General features: G+C 41.0%; 1 protein-coding gene across 1 annotated transcript in view; it reads right to left on the bottom strand.

Moving 5' to 3' along the window:
* Positions 1-12071, bottom strand: part of HTR3B (5-hydroxytryptamine receptor 3B) — a 103277-nt gene that overhangs the window by 66856 nt on the left and 24350 nt on the right. The gene's annotated exons all lie outside the window — the stretch shown is intronic.

The raw sequence follows: 12071 nt of genomic DNA, 5'->3' as shown, positions 1-12071 counted from the left end.
ATCTTTGATAACATCATTGATAATATCAATGTAATAGTTGTAGTAAAATGTTTGGTGAACAAACTGTGCATGGTGGGGGCACGAATTATATTTACCTTAGGGCACAGGTTATACTTACTTGAGGGAACTCCAACTAAAAGTGGTGAATTTCTATGGTTTCATACATTTAAAATGTGAGCCTAAGTATAACGTCCCTGTAACCTTTGTTTTTTTAAGTGAATATATATATGAAGTCCACAATCCTGCCGCATAATTGACCAGCCGGACGCCGAGATCTCATGGACTGCAATTGTCTTTTATTCAAGACATACAATACACGTTCAGCAATGATGTGTTTCGGCCTCCAGGGCCTTGTTCACATCTTATATGTAATACCCACTGGTGGTTGCCTGTAGGTAGTTATAGTTAGGACTGTGCTACCATAGGAAAAGTATTTTTTGAGTTGCTTAAATCTTTGGCGCTGTTTGATGAATCTTCACAAAATTTTCCAAAAAGTGTGCCGGTGATTCTTGTTGTGCATGGAAAAATTAGGGGTGATCCATCTAGTGGGGCCGAGAAAAAGGTGGGGGCCAAAAAAAGTGTGCTTCCCATTTAATTCCCGTAGGAGTTTTGAATACAACTACAGCCCGAACCGCGGGACGGAATTACACCAATTTTGGCAAAAAGCAAGATTTTGTTCCATAGATTGTGCTTTTTGTTATTTGGTGTAAATTTGGGCATTAGTTTTCAAAATATTAAAGGGAACAGAAAATGTATATCTACGATCTTTTGTGACAAATTCACAATTATCATGGTGGTTTCACTAATATGCGTGCCAAGAGGAATGTTGTGATTGACTGGGTGCAACCTGAGCAGAAAGTTGAGGCCATCGGTCCCGGGACTGAAAATTCAAATCAAAAGTGCTATAAGAGCGCAGGTTAGAGGTACCCATGAGCCCTTGGGTGAAATATAGGGCTCTTTGAGGGACCATTGATGTGTATAATATGTAGAAAAACTTGTTTTTTTTCCACATGCAATATTCACCACTTCATCGTGACCGTCAGCATGGACCCCATGTAACAGTGGGACAAATTTGTGAATATTGTCCAAAACATTTTAAAAACGTATTCACAGACTCATTCAGAGACTAATACATTCACTCATAGACAGGGTCATAGGCTCATGCAACCTCTCACCTGTGCGTGATGTGGGCTTAGGTGATTAAAGAGGGTTGGCTGCTAGATCTGACCGCAGGTCAGGCCCTGTGGCCAACCCCCGTGCATGGCTGGGTGGTTATAGGGGGGTTGGCTGCAGGGCTTGGCCGGAGGCCAGGCCCTGTGGCCAACCCCCACCACACACTGCCTTCAGCTGTGCACTACGTGGGATTGGGTGGTTATGGGAGGTTGCTGCAAGGCCTGGCCCCAGGCCAGGCCCTGTAGCCATCCCCCGTTGTGCACGGCAGAAGGCTATGTGCAGCGGTGGTTGGATTAATGTAACATAATTAAACTTACTTTATGGTAAAAAAACAAAGGTTATGGAGATGTTATAGTTAGGAAGTAGAATTTTTAAATAACATTGAAATCCGTTTAAAAAAACAAAGGTTACAGGAATGTTATAGTTAGGTTTGGAATTTTTTGCACAAAGCCCTAGAAATTCAGCAGCTATAGCTATAGTTATTTCAAATAACTATAACTTGCGCTTTAAGATAACTATAACTTGCACTGCTAAGTACCCCACATATTTCACTCATGACAACTTCTATAATGTGATTGAAAATATAAGTGAAACATTAGCAGTCAAATTATTGCAGAAAAAACTGTGCACAGTGGGCTGCGAGTTATAGTTACCCTAGGGGCTGAGTTTTATGGTTTCGTGTGAGTAAATTCGGAACCTAACGATATGTCCCTGTAACCTTTGTTTTTTTAAGTGCATTTCTGTTTTTTCAAGTTCTTTTTCCTAACTATAACATCCCAGTAACCTTTGTTTTTGCATTAAATATATAAATTACATCTACCTACATAGTATAGGAGTTGCAGGTTTTCTGGATACTTTACTTTGGTAGGATGATAATAAAACCTCGACAGTGTGGTAGAATACCCTTATCAGTGTTGATCCTTATTCGTAGGGAACCTGGAAGCCTCGCATTGGAGGTGGATGCACTCGAAACTGATATGTCTTCAGTCCATGGGCTTTACGTGCTGCAGTCTATTTCGTAATATAGGTGCCAAGCATGGACGATGATTCAGTAAAATGTCTACAGCAACTGAAATGACATTGCATATCCTCTGATCCCCTCATGTCTCAGCAGTTCCCTGTAAAGAACTTTAGTGCTGGCATTTACAAATATGATGAGATTCACCGGTATCCCCGAAAAACTACACTAATGACCTTCAGAAAATAATTCAACTCACTTGTTTAATCAACAAATTAACCAACTGACTATTAGTACTCCTACAAATGATTGTTCTTCCAAAATCTTCCCGAACGACTAGTAGAAAATAACTGCAGGTTCACCTTTCTATGAACATACAAGGCAAATGGCTAATAAAAAATAACTCAAGGCTAACATGTTCCTCCAACTCCAAGCCTACTGGCCTTTAGAAAACAACTAAATACTCACCTTTTCTCTGTGCTTTCAGAAGGCCACTCAAGACTCGCCTGTCTTCTTAAAAGCCCAACCAAACAACCCTTGGAAACGTTCAACACCAACTATTCCCAAACAAACTAACACTCTGGTGTTAAGAAACCCATGCAAGACTCACTTGGTCTGCCAATGAGTCAACCAACCAGTCTGCAGATAATCTCAAGGCTGACCTGTACTCCCAATTTAGCATTCTTCTGTTCCCACAACAAACTAACCTGCGTCCTGGATTTGTAAAAGCTCAATATACAATGTATAGCATCACGGCATTAAGCAGGCAGAGGAAAGGAATGAGCACAAAGAAAGTCACCAGAACAGAACTGTTTTGAGAGATTTTTTTAAATTGCAGAAATGATTGGGGCAGTGTTAAATTAACTGGAAGAGCATTCCAAAGTTGTGGGTCTAGTGCCCTGAAGGCTAAGCCCTAGGCACTGGCTTGCCAGTAAGAGGACTCCAGACTAGACTAAAGGAGGTAACACAGAGAATCAGCTTCTTAGCAGAAACAAAGGGCCAGTTTTGCAGAAGACACAATGAGAAACACAAAAAGTTGTAACTTTTTTTTTTTTTTTGCTTTACAGGAAGCCAGTGGTGGAAGTGCCTGTGTCCAATACTTACTCATGTTTAAGTAGTCTCCACACTAATCTTGCTGCCCTTTTGGGAGACTATGAAGCATGGCAATACATTAAAATAATCAATACGTTAAAACAATCATGGTCATTCCTCTGAAGCAATTTTATCACATGGTGACATGGGAGGAAAGGAATAATATTCTTCAACACCTTAAGTTGATGGAAACTTGCTGCCCTGCATTTGTTTTTTTGTAATGTTTTTTTACACTGTTTAATATGGTGCCACTTCACCAGTTGGTATTATAGTACTTTCAAATTAACATAAACTGCTTCAAGCGTGATAAGGTTACTAAGGTTTTCACCGATGCTGCCGGAAAAGGAAACTGATAAAGCTAAAGACTTCAGAGCCAACTAGCACTGTCCACTGCAAAAAGTAATCGCTCTGTCTTTTCACAATTCAGTTAAAAAAAAAAAAAATGTCAGACATTCAGCTTTAAATGCCCAGTAAAACAGACAGTCGTCTTGTTGCCTGATGAAACTGGCAAACTGAGCTCAAATTTGAGCAAAATCCTGGTCTCACCAGCATAGGATAAAGTGTTGAAGCTGTAGGAGCGAATAAACGCAAACCAAAAGTCACATGTTCTCTCAATTACTATATTAAGCAGCTCTTAAAAAAAGGGTTCTCCCTGCAAACCACTTTATTGCTCCTCTGAAGAGAACTCAGCATTCACATTCGCCCACAAAACACAGGGATAAATTACAGTTTGGTGGATGAATACTCCATCAAAACTAGGCGGATATCCAATCGCCTTATTACAAGTACCTAAGGGCCAGATGTATGTAGCTTCAGGTTTGCAATTTCAATATAGCGAATTTTTGCGATTCTCTATTAGGAAATCACAAACTACTATGTACAACAGTGTGTTTAACAGTGTCTGTGGCCCCCTAATGGGTCGCAAGAGACCTCCCTCATTAATATTCATGAGGCAGGTCGCAATTTGCTACCTATTTGGGAATGGACACAATCACAAGAACGGTGGCCTGCTGGGGTCAGCAGACCAACATGTCAGTGATTGCTTTTTAAATAAAGCTATCTTTTTTTTTTTTTTTTTTGTAATGCAGCCTGTTTTCCTTAGAGGAAAATGGGTTGCATCACAAAAAGAAAAATGAAAAGTCCCTGGGACCACTGTCTGCTCTTAAAAAGATTTTGCATCCCCATTCGCAAAGGGGAAGAGGTCTCTTGGGGACCCCTTCCCATTTGCAAATAGCTTACCACCAACTTGAAGTTGGTGGTAACTGGAATGTTTTGTGACTGCATTCCCAGTCGCAAAATATTGCTACATACCAGTGTGACTTCCTATTAGGAAGGGATGCCCTGGGCATGCCCCTTCCTATTAGTGAGTCGCAAACCCTATTTTGTGAGTTGGTAATAGGTTACCGACTCACAAAATAGAGTTGGTACAGGCAAAAAAGCATTTTACCAGTTGCAAACGGCCCAATAGGCAGTTTGCAAACCGTAAAAATGCTTCATACATCTGGCCCTAAGTCTATATTTGTGTCAGAGAACCCTGTCCTCCGAGCTCTAAATAAGGGCCTTAGCTCTTTATTTTCAGAAGACCCAAGACATGTCTGTTCCCCTCCTCATCTCAGTATGTCACCATATCTCAGACACCCTCACCCTCAAAGGACTAAGGGGCATATTTATAATGCCCTAGCGCCACCTTGCGCCACATTAACATTATTATTTTTTACGTTAATGTGGCCCAACGAGGCCGAAATCTCTGCATCGAATTTACAGGGTGGTGCAATGCATGCATTGCGCCACTCTGTGCTGCTTTGCGCTACATTATGCCTATGCCAGGCATAATGTTTGCAAAGGGGGCGTTCCCCCATTAGGGGAGCTGGAAAAATCGCGTAAGGAAATCTATGAGATTTCCTTGCGCCATGTTTTATGTCACTTTTAACGCCTACTTGAGAGCAGGCGTTAAAAAGAAGGTTTCCATTCTTTAGAATGGGCCCTATTTACTCTGCAGGAGTAACACCATTATTTTGGCACTACTCCTGCAGAGTACATCAATAACGTCATGAGAAATGACACTATTCCCCCTTACCCTGGGCCATGTGGTAGTGGGTGCTAAGAGGCACAGGGAAGGTGGCGCTGCACTCGGTGCAGTGCCACTTTCCATAAACCTGCCCTTAAGTTGCCACATTGAGATATTTGTAAAATACGAGTCCACGTAACTTCGAGCACAAATATACATGGCAATAATGTCAGCCCTCTCTTATCACAAAATATCCGAAATTGAAAAACGTGAGGTTGATATTCAAACCAAATGGCATCACCTTATAAAACTTGGTACCAGCTGGCAGGAGTAATTAGTCGTCTAGTGGCAGCGACACTAGACTTGCCTGACGCAATCTGCATTTTGGGAATCTTTCCATCTTGCTTGTTAAGAGCAAGGGGTATTTTGGAGAATTAGAATTCATTAGTCTTCCTAACAGAGGGAGCCTATTTAGACTCCAATTGGTGGTTACAAAATGTACTGTCAAATCCCTGTTCGCTTAGTCTTTATCTCCAGATACGAGAAAAGGCATGAAGGCGAGCAGATGTTCTGAGTCTGGCTGGGGAGCTTTAGTCAATGGAGTGGAATATACTGAGACATCAGTCTCAGAGTAGGCAAAACCCAGCGTAACTAAGAGACAGTATAGCTCCTTAAAGCGAGCAAGACAGCGTGTTTCATTCATTTTGGCCAAGGCATTAAATCATATGTAGCCGAGAGAGTTTATCGGAAAGAAATGAGTGACCGGTTATTTCAGAAATAAAACTAACTTATATTTGTGGACCGTTTTTTTTGTAAGTGTTAAATTGATATTGAAATCAAATTGCTATTAATATCATGTTGATATTCAGTGGAATGTCAGCGGTTAGCACTGGTTCATGCCACTTCGCAACACTTTGCACCAGTTCCTAGGTTTGTGCGTGGGAAATCCTTTGAGAACTAGGAAATTCCATGAAATACGACAAGCGGAATTGAGTCACTAAAAAGTAGTGAGTCGGTCCTGTGAGATTTCTCTACAGGTGTATTTTGTGTATTTTGACTTTTGACAAAAGTATTTTCCAGGTGCTAATTGTTGTACTGTGTTATGTCTGGGGGAGGCGTAAAACTCTATGCTGGAATAATAGTTGTAGGTCGAACAAAAAAGCAGCTGTATTATGATAAACTACTGATTCTGTCTGAAGGAGTTGAGAACTGTTTCTGATCTTAAAGATGAGAAAAGCAGGTTAGAAAATTGGAAGACGTGCTGTGAAGAAATTCCAGGTTGGACCTACTACGGACACGGATACTGTGGCAAAAAATATCATGGATACAACATCAAGGGAAAAACATTGAAGGGTAAGTGCATACAGGGAAGTATAGATTACCTATTCTTAACTATACTGTCAAGGCACATATATGTAGGGATAACTATAGAAAATCTATACATACTTACCTTTTAATATTGTGTCCCTCAACACTTTGTCTACTATGTTAGTGTTTTTTAATATTCTGTAGGCAATATTCAGGATCCACACCTTCCCAAAGCATTAGGAAATCTTCAAATTGTGGGTCGGGTCCCTTTGGGGGGCCAAAATTGATCTCAGGTGGGGTACCAGACTCTGGCCAGGAGAATAATCTATTATGCCCTGAGAAACAGGGACTCATGCAATGTAGGTAAAAGAGCTGTGTTTTTATTTAAAGAAAAAAAGAGTAGCAGTGAGAAACTCTGTAATGGGCATCAGTAATGTTTTATTATGTTCTGGCTGACAGTAGATGTCAAAGTTGGGGGAGGGGGTTAGTCCTCCAAATATCTCTCAATTTCCCTCCACAGTTTCTCTGTTAAAATATCGCACATTTGATTATTTTACACTTTCAGGGAGTTGTCAATAATGCATTTGATTACATTTTTAAAAAGAGTAGCTGAACATAATTGCAATTTTTGACTTTTTAAATATATCCGAGCTGCAAATCTCCTAGAATAATTGGGAGAAAAATATTTGTCATGGGGGAGACACAGAGGGTGTTCGAGGCCCATTGATTTATTTTTCACACGGGGGGGCGCAGCATTAAAACGTTTGAAGATCTCTGAACTCACAAAAAAGTAAATATGTCCCCATGCAAAGGCATAAATCTGCGTGTAGGGAGTTGTGCGACAGATTATTTTATTTGATGCAAAGCGCACTGAGGTTTACATGACGGAAATTTACTATTGTCCTAAAATTTCTGCAGTATGTGTGTTTTCCCTACCTTGCTTGCATCAACTATCCGCAAAACAGAAAAAACTATACCATATAGCCTCAATGGCTTAATATCAAAATTGATTTCCAGCAGAAAAGCACCCTTTCAGATTTTGTAATTGTCAACTGTTACTCGTTTATATTTTTTTGTTCTGAAGCTGCATTACAGCGAGAAATTGGAGGAACCACCGATGGTGAGATTACTAGTCCCACGGGACAGGAGGTAGCCCATAGTCAGGGCCACTAGATTTATGCAATTGTGCGATCTTGGCGATTTTTGCAAAATTATGGATTTGACACATTTCCACATAATCCATCATCGGTGGCATAATCTGCAGATTTTAACTAAAATAATTGTTTTTAGATCAAACGGTTCAAAAGTTAATAAAAATGCGACAACACATGTTGCAGCGTAGTGGAAGACCCTTTGCAAAGCTGGACTGGTCACCGTTTCTGTTGCTTGTTGCTATATTTGGGTGCTAAATTGGTACCAAAGAGGTGCAACCAAAGCCCAGAGAATGCTCCCAAATTTAAAAAATGACGAAGTAATGCTGAAATACTATTACAAAGTGTGCTACATTATGCAGCATAATTTGCCTTTTCTTGTCACATAATTTACTGTACCCTGGTGCATAATGTGGCCCTCTCCTGCTGCATAATTCCAGATAATTGGCCTGAGCCAGACTCGAGCCTTGGTTGGCTCACCCACATATCAATTTTGAGCTAAATACTGTCCAGTTTACAAATTCAGGTGTTCTTTGACTATTATTTCTTTACATTCTATTTGTTGCTTCTGGATAATTACTGTATATATCTGTCCCCTTAAACATGAAATTAGCATTGTTACAATGTTGATCACAGAAGAACAGGAGGTGTAATTGAACATACCTTTGGACTTCTAAAAGGTATATTCAGATCTCCCCACGAGAGTGGTGGTGCCCTACAATAGTTGCTAGAAACGTGTTGCATAATTATAGCAACATGTGCAATTCTGCATTAAAATGTGACTAGAAAAGGATTAGAACTAAGCATTCATTTCAGAGTCAGAGTCTGTCGAGGAGGATGAAGAGCTGCCAGCACCTTAACTACATTATCAGACAAGGGCAGCAGAAGGGCTAGTAAAAGTAATACAACACAAGTACACTGTTCCATGCAGAAGAGAAAAAGAAGAAGAAAAATTAGAGTGACCTGAAATATCAGGAGCAAGAACCCTCAAGCATCATAATAGATGTCTGGCATCATCACTGGGTAATGCTCCTCGCCAGGCCGGCAGTGCAATACCTGACGGGCTCCCCACAAGGTTTTTACCACAACCAGATGTTGTAGGTTCTAAATTTCTCCCAAATCCACTCTGGCGCCTGCTTCTATGCAGACTAATATTATCTGTTGCACAAATACTGCTGAGTCCGGACTGCTCCCCACTTTTGCCTACTCCTACTTGTGGGCCACTTGCAATTTGTGAAGTTTGCAATGTTTCCATAGCATGAGTAACTTGAATGAGGCCTCAAGCTACATCTCCCTAAGCTCACAGCGCTGCATTTTCTGCACAAACTCCAAGTCTTCCTCGCAGTTGTCTTGACCTCATCACAGGTTCCTGGCTAACACTCTGTGTGTCTTTTTCAACACCTTCTTCAAATGACTGTGTACGATGTGTAGCTCAGGGACTCATAGTTTCAGCACAGGCGTTGTGTCCTGGCTGCCAAAATCAGTCGGATCGCCAAGGAGCATTTGAAATTCATCGTGGCCCTCTCCTTCTGAAATATCACTTCCTTGAACAGGGATATCTTACCGCTTACCGCCTTCTGTTTTGTCCTGGATCTGCGATCATACCTTTGCTTTTGTATTTCTTAGATGTATCTCTGTGACACTCCAACAGAGTTGATGTTCTTATGAATTACTTGCCAAACTGTTTTCTTTTGAGATAAAGGTACCGTATGAGATGTTTTACCAATCAGCTCATCATTGTGTCCAACATTTTTTTCAGTCACTATTTCCAGTTCTTTTTCTGAAAATTGTAGCTTGTTTTGTCAGGCCCCACCCTTTTTCTCAATGTCTTTTCTTACCATTTTTATAATTTGGAAAGGTGGACAGCACAAACTCAGGAAGGTTTCAGTTCGATACTCAGTTTAATCTCCAGCATAATAACTCTCTAGTTTTCAAATGAGCAACACTTCCTAGTTGTGAGGTCATCAGTCAGTGGCCAAAAAGCGACATTTGCTAATTGCGAGCCAATTCGCAATTTAGAGAATCACAAAATCTGATTACCTAAATAACATACAGAATGAATAATGAATGACAAAAACACATAAGAACTATCGTACATAGCAAACAGCCATTCCCAAATTGCAATCTGCAAAAAAATCACAACATGGAAATAGCTATTTTGATGCTACGTATATCTGGGCCAGTATGTCTTTAGTGGTGATGATGATAAACCTGAGGTCGAAGATCGAGTGGCTGCAAAATGTCACTGCTCCCAAAGTTGAAATTGTTGGACCAAAATATACTTGTTGTCAGAAGCACAAAATAAATCCCAAAGAAAACAATGTTAATATATTATAGTCAGTGGGGGTGTAGTGGAGTAACTTTTTGGTACTTTAAAACACAATCCCCAGCATCAGGATTTTGCAGATGCTCTTTGCAATGTTCATCGTACAAGAGGAAAAGTATTGCAGATTGAGGGGTAAAATTATGAGCCTGTTGCGCTGCCATTGCATCACTTTTTGTGATGCAACAGCAGCGCAAACCTTGAAATTAAATCTATGGGGCCACACAAACCTACTTTGCATAGCTTTGAGTGGCCTGATAAATATGGAGTAAGGCAAGGCAGAGCCTGCACCACTCACAGATTTTGATGCATCCCCAGATTTACATGATCTTGCAAACCTGGGGATGCGCCAAAACCTTACGCCTTCCAAGGAGAGGCACAGCAAGGAGAAATGTCTTTTGTTTCCTAGTTTGTTTACTCTTTCTGTGTTTGCTGCATTCTGCCACACATATAGAATCAGGTAAAAGCCCCCAGGGTTGCCTTTGCGCAGGAAAGTGCCCCATCCTGTACAAAAACAATCCTGCCTACTAAACAGACACCGTTGTACCATGGTGCTAGGGTGCCCTCCTTGGCACTAGGCTGCCAAAACGGCATCAGCTCAGTGGGCATGAACATGAATGCTCTGTACACCATATATACAGCACATTCCTGCCCTTTCCCTTTGACGAAGGGCAACGCAGCAAGGTGACTTGCTGAGCTGCCCTGAGCCAAAAGTGCATAAATGTGGGCCAGAAAGTTTAAGATGTGTTTTCTTCATAGAAAGAAGAGTAGTTATTAAGTTGGATAGCATATTTTGATTATCCAGTGTATTTTCATATTGAGAAGCCGAATAGATAGATTAAAAGATATCAGACCTATGGACTTAACCTTCTTGGCCTTAGCTCAGTTGAAACCCCCCTTGTTCACAGGTAATACATATTTTGCAAAGACTTTTGTAAAATTCTGTGGTAATAACTTGATTCCTGGGTCATACACATATTTTTCACATACTTTTCGCAGGGTTGTGTCCGCCCTCTGAGCAGAGATAATACTTCTGAAGCAGGGTTACGATGTAAAATTTAAAATAAATGTTCTTTTGTATGTTTCTGCTAAGCTAAGGAAAATAAAGAGTCTTTTCTTCCTTGTAGAAAAGTCATTGGAGTGCACCTGGAGAACTAGGAGTGCTGGTGAAAATGTTTGGTTGTCCCCAAGCGTACTACATTAGGAGGTATATTTATACTTTTTTATGCAAAACTGCACTAATGCAGTTTTGCATCAAAAAGTTTAGCACCGGCTTGCCAGTGCAAAGGGTGGGCTAATGTAAAAAAATGACGTTAGCCGGGTAGGGGTGGCAGTATGGGAGAAGGGGATGTTGTACCAAAAAATGATGTTAGGCTGGTTAGAGGCAAAAAAATGCCTCTAACCAGCCTAGCATAATTTTCCGAGGCAAAACCATCCATACCAGATGACTCCTGTCTTATAAAAGACAGGAGTCATGCCACCACCCCAGTGACAAGCACAGGGGACCAGTGTCACCTGGGCATGGCCATTGCACTGTGCCATGGAGGGGGCCCCAAGTTGGGCCTGCGATGGCACTTTAATTAAAAAAAAAAAAAACTTTCCTCTACTTACCTGGGATGGAGTCCGCCATCCATCGGAGTTCTTCTGGTGTGGGTGGGGGATGTTCCTAGGTCTTGAGGAGGGCAACCGTGGACCCATTCTATGGTGTTTAACCATGGAAATGGGTCCACAGGTCCCCTAATGCCTGGTCTTACCCAGGTGTTAAATAATGGTCCAAAGCAAGCTTTGCACCATTATTTAGCCCCTCTCCCACCCGTGCTTCGTTTTAGCATGGAGGATAAATATGTGCTATGTGATTAGCACCATTTTTTAGATGGGAACGCCGACCTCGCATCTCCTTGACGCAAGGTAGGTACACGCATCTAACAAATGGTGCAAACTCCCATATTTTGAAGTTAGATGGGTCTAACATCAAAATATAAATATGGAGTTAGTTTTGCTCCGAATTTTCATTAAAAAATGACGCAAATTTGGCTCAAAGCAGGTATAAATATGTAC

Source organism: Pleurodeles waltl, chromosome 3_1 (assembly GCF_031143425.1).
Source record: "Pleurodeles waltl isolate 20211129_DDA chromosome 3_1, aPleWal1.hap1.20221129, whole genome shotgun sequence".
NCBI lineage: Eukaryota > Metazoa > Chordata > Amphibia > Caudata > Salamandridae > Pleurodeles > Pleurodeles waltl.
The sequence above is the reverse complement of the archived record's forward strand: the minus strand, read 5'-3'. Positions and strand labels throughout refer to the sequence as shown.